Source organism: Pithys albifrons, chromosome 18, assembly GCF_047495875.1.
Source record: "Pithys albifrons albifrons isolate INPA30051 chromosome 18, PitAlb_v1, whole genome shotgun sequence".
NCBI lineage: Eukaryota > Metazoa > Chordata > Aves > Passeriformes > Thamnophilidae > Pithys > Pithys albifrons.
In genome coordinates this window covers 8,289,274-8,294,444 of record NC_092475.1, presented here as the reverse complement: position 1 = coordinate 8,294,444, position 5,171 = coordinate 8,289,274, and positions in this window count along the sequence as shown.

Sequence of the window (5,171 nt, the reverse complement as noted above, 5' to 3'; positions counted from 1 at the left end):
CGGCCGAGAAAGAGCGGAAGTGACGCCAGCCCCTCATTAGCATACGGGACTCATTGTCCGGCGGGAGCGGAGGGGGCCGCGCCCCGGGGGGGCGGCAGAGCCCCGGGGGGCTCGGCGGCACCCGCGGCCCCGCGCCCGCCGCACCGGCCGCTGGCACGGCCCTGCCGCCGGGGGGCCCCCGCGGGGCGCGCAGGGGCGGCCGCGGCCATGGCGATGGCGGCGGTGGGATCTACCCCGGCCCCGCTAGGAGGCGCCGCGCCCTGCGGCTGGTCCGGCGCGGGGATCCCTCCGCCGCGCCCCCGGCCGGGACTACTTCGCGTCCGGAGGGGCCGCCGGGGCGGCGGCGCAAGCGGCGCGGGCCACGTGACCGCGGGGGGGGCGCACGTGACCGCGGGGCCGCCCCGGGAGCGCGCGGGCCTCGAGCGGGGGCGGCACCTCTGGGGGACGGAACGGACCGGGGGGGACCGACCTGGGGCACCGACCCGACTGGGGGGACCCTCCGGGGGCACCGACCCGACCGGGGGGACCGTCCGGGGCCACCGACCCGACGGGGGCCACCGACCGGGGGGACCCTCCGGGGGCACTGACCCGACCGGAGGGACCGACCCGACCTGGGGCACCCACGGACCCAACCTGCCCGGCCCGGGCCGCTTCCTCCGTCGCTCCCGCCCAGCCCTCGCACCCACCTCAAAGCCCGGGGCGTGCCCGTGCCTGGGACAAGCCGAGGGGCACCCCCGTGTGTTTCCGTGCCCGCAGGGAGGGGCACCCCCGGAACCGGGCTCTGCTCAGGGGCACAAGAGGAACAGGCGGGAATTGATGGCCGGGAGGTTCCACCTGGACAGGAGGAAGAACTGACCTGTGCAGTGACTGAGCACTGAGCAGAGACCGGGGAGCGTGTGGAGTCTCCTCACTGAGGATATTCCAGAACCATCTGGACACAATCCACGTGCTCAGGGATGGAGCAGGAGGTGGTACCAGTGAGGACCCTTCCAGCCCCACCCATCCCGGGCTCAGCCCAAGGGGGGAAGAAGGAGGTGTTGGGTGAGGAACAGTCCAAGTGGTGCCACCAAATCCACCATGGACTGTGTTGGGATTGAGCAGGAACTGGGAGAGGTGTTGGAAGAGGTGTGATTTACACACCACCACTCTCAGGAACTCAAACCGATCACTCTGGGTTCATGTGCTGAAGCCAAGGCAGCCCCAAAGGCTGTGTGTGTGATGGTTCTGTGCATGTATTCACAGACACCTGTGCAGGGACATCTGGGTGGGATCGTCACTTCTTAGAGTAGGAACATCTGGGTGAGGACAAGATCCCACACTGGATCTTCCTTTTGAAGCAGGACGTATCTCAAGATCTCTTCAACAATCGAGACCAAATTCTACAGCACAGCAAAAACCCTTCAGAAGTGAAAGAGACCTATGGGTTTTGCTGCTTCAGAAAGACACAAGGACTTGGAGGATGAAGTAAAGTGTAATTCCTTCCATCCTCAGCTTCCAGAGCCTTTCTGGTTCAGTGACACACTTGAGTTCAGCTTTCCAATGCTAGAAAGTGCACAAGTTTGAAGCATTGCCTGAAGTGTAGAAGCAGAGAAATATTGTCAGCAATTACTGAGACTGCATATAACTCAAAGATCTCCTGTATTTTCATATGCTGTTTATCACAATTCACTTAAATAGCTTTTATGAAGAATTTGGTGACATGTTATTGTGTCTGTGAGGCTGCTTTGGCACCTCCTCATTCAGTGGGAGGTAGAAATCCACTGCTTGTCTCTGTCTGCAAGCCACACTGGATGCTGCCACGGCATCTTCACATCAGTAGTCCTAAGAGTCAGTCACAGAAAGAGGCTTTGTTCTACATGGAAATGTAAATTAAAAATGTAAATACACAAAACTTAACTGCAAAACCAAAGCTGGTGCTTTGGCGTCAAAAGGACTCCTAGAACTGAGGTACTTCCAAAGTTCCTCTACAGCACGTGTGAAATGGGTCTCGAGGAAGAAAAGCCAAGAAAGCTGGTTTGGTTTTTCTATAACAACTTCATTTTGCCTTCCAAGAGTAGATGTTTTTTTCTTTGATGCCACAATTGTTGAAGTATGTTGGAAAACGTTTCTGAACATTTTGTTAAGTCAGGACCATGTACAGAATCTCTCAACCAGCTTCATGGCTGCTGGAGCCAATTTGCTCCTGCCTAAAACACACAACCCCAAACTTGAGCACCTCCCTATTTCAACACCTTTTTATTTGTGCTTTACCAGTGATCACTCTGGAGCCATCATTTAATACAAAGAAAATACAACAACTCCAGAAAAACAACCCACAGACCTGATCTAAGGATGGAATTTGAAAAATCAGGAGTGTCTGAAGGTGGGAGGAACTGAGTGTAGAGCAATATGATAGTGCAGTTGGAGGTAGAAATTCTGTTTGGTTGATGTTTAAGGGAATGAACACAACATGAAGATCTGTGCAAAGGATACAACAGCACAAGCACAAACAGCTGGAGTCCAGGCAGGAGAATTCTCCCTTTTTCTCCTGTGTGTACAGAGCAAGGTGAACGAAATGAAGCAAAAGTTGATGGTAATAGTCTTAATATACTTTTTATATCACAGAAGTGGATATTGTTTCTCACACCAGAAAAATCAGTAAAATCACAGGATTGTAGGAGTCTAAACACTTCACACCAGAGGGGAGACAATTAGCACTGCCAAGCTGAATAGGTTTAATCGCACATGTTGTGCTTCTGATTCAGGTCAGAATTGTGCCCAGATTCATCATTGTTCTAGTTTAGGAGCAGTATTATGCTTGTTTTTTATTCAAATACAAAATAATTAAGGCAACTATTGATGGCTTTACACATCATTATATAATAAATAAAGTAAGTTTATCAGCATTAAGATCACTGATCTCATAATGATTTTTAAGACCCATTAAGCCACCCAGCTCCTGAACTGTGACACTTCATCATCTGTCAGCATTTTCCAACCTTCTTCCATGAGCTTCCATGAGGTTGGCTTTGGGAAAAGTCACAAGGAAGGAACCAAATTTAGTCTGCATCAAGCTAAAAGTAGGGAAACACTACTCCTTGATGCAGAGTACCCTCCTTTTCTCCTTGTTTTTGAAAAATATGTTCATATTGAGCAGGTCTGTGATTAGAGGTGCTTGGGATAAGTTTGCTTAGTTTTGGGATAACTTGAAAGGAAAGGTAAAGTTGATCCCTTAGACAAATAGGGAATTTATGTGTCATAACAACACCTAAATTTTTCTTGGGAGCTGGTCAGTCAAGTGTCATCTCACTAGGGGTGATGCTGTCCTGCTATGACAAACTACACTTCTGTGCATATCTTACATGTTGCCAATGCTTTCAGAAACTGCATTCAGGTAGGATTTACTGAATGAGAGACCCTGACTAAAAAAACATCACCTAACTTCAGCCTTGCCATCACTGATCACTTCCAAGCAGCTTGTCTTTCCCATATCCCCTGCACTGCACGATAAGAAATGTCATTATTTTGGCAGGATCCACCAATCAGAAGTGCTGCCTTGTGCCTTCTTTGAAAGGCAACAGAATGGAACCTGGGCTGGAGCTCTCCAGACATGCTGCAGGCATGACCCAAACTTCACAAGCAGTGAGGAAATCTGGTTATTTCCCTCCTGGGGATGCCCTGGCAGCAGCACAGGTGTGGTGGGACAGAGGAGCCTAAGGCACTCTCAGTGGCTGCAGGTGCTCAGTGAACATCTTTTGTGTTCTGGAGCAAAAGCACAAGTATATTCTGGTGCTCAGATCTTCCCTGTCCTGAGAGCACAGGTTTTAGGAGCTCTGTTAGACAACCACCCTCAGCTTCCCAGGAAACAAGTTCCCAGCTCTAGTTTTGTCTGGGTTCACCATCTGGGCTGTGACATGTCAAAACAGGAAAGAAGTTTGTGAGCCAAACACGAGGTGGTTAAGGTGGTGTTGTTGGTTTTTTTTAATTAAATTTATCCATTATGATGCACCACTGGTACCAGTTTCTGTTGAACGGTCAGTGCAACTACCCTTGCAGGGATAACCTCCCATTTTATGCTCTGCTGCTTTGTTGAAATTTCTCTCTTAGGCTGAGTTTTCAGATGTAATTTTGCTTTTCTCTCTCCATTTCCAATATGTTTCCCCCTGAACAGTAACAATCACAGTCTGTGAGGAAGTTGTAAATTGCCATAATGTCTGGAGAAATAAGGTAAAATGTGGCAGGAACAGAGGAGGAAATGAGGCTCAAAAAGTTTCTGTGCTTTTCAGTGGTTGCCTTCTTTACTCATGTCTTTTACAGCATGAAGTAGAGAAATGTGCCATAAACAATGAGAAGTTTGATAAGGATCCCTCTCCTCTGCACATCCCCTGTTCCTGCTGATCCCAGGATTACCATTTGCCTGCAGCTCTGCAGTGCCAGCCCCTGAAATCTGTCGCTGAAGTCACCCATGTATTGAACTCAGCAGGCAATCTGTCATTTCATTCCTTTGTGCCAAGATTTCAATCCATGCTTATTCTTGGAATCCTGATAGACCCTTAAGTAAATATTATTGATTAGTCATCATTATTTTTTACTGTTGATATGCAGAAGGTTGTGGAACCTTGCAATTGGATTTCTATGCAGTCCACGGGAAAATATGTTTGATTACAGTGTTTATATTGGCAACTGGGTACATCTTTATTGCAGGTTCAGATTAGAGCCTCATAAAGATTTCACAAAGAACCCAAACCAAAACTGAAGCCAGCTCCCTCCAACCTCAGATCAGACAAATCCTCACCCAAACAGATAAGGCAGGGATCTTGTTTTGGTCCTGGTTTCATGTTTCGTTGGGTACATTAACTCAGCCTTGGCTGTTCCAAGTGGTTTTGTCCCAGCTTCACAGTGCCCTGGGACAGAGGGATTGAACTGCTTGGCCTTGGGAATCACAGACCTAAATCTGTTCAGGGGAAACTGAAATGTGAGTTACCTTCCTCCCCCCATCATTAAACATGCCCAACCAAATATATCCATGCTATACACTGATTTGAGCCAGGAAGCAATTAAAGCTCCTGCTCTTGCCAAATGATTGAGTGCTTGCAGACACAGATTCCTAAGAAAGTATAACAGAGAAAGTGCATTAGCAAAGTATTTGTGCCTTCACAGGAAATGAATATGGATGTAATTAAGAAAAGCTG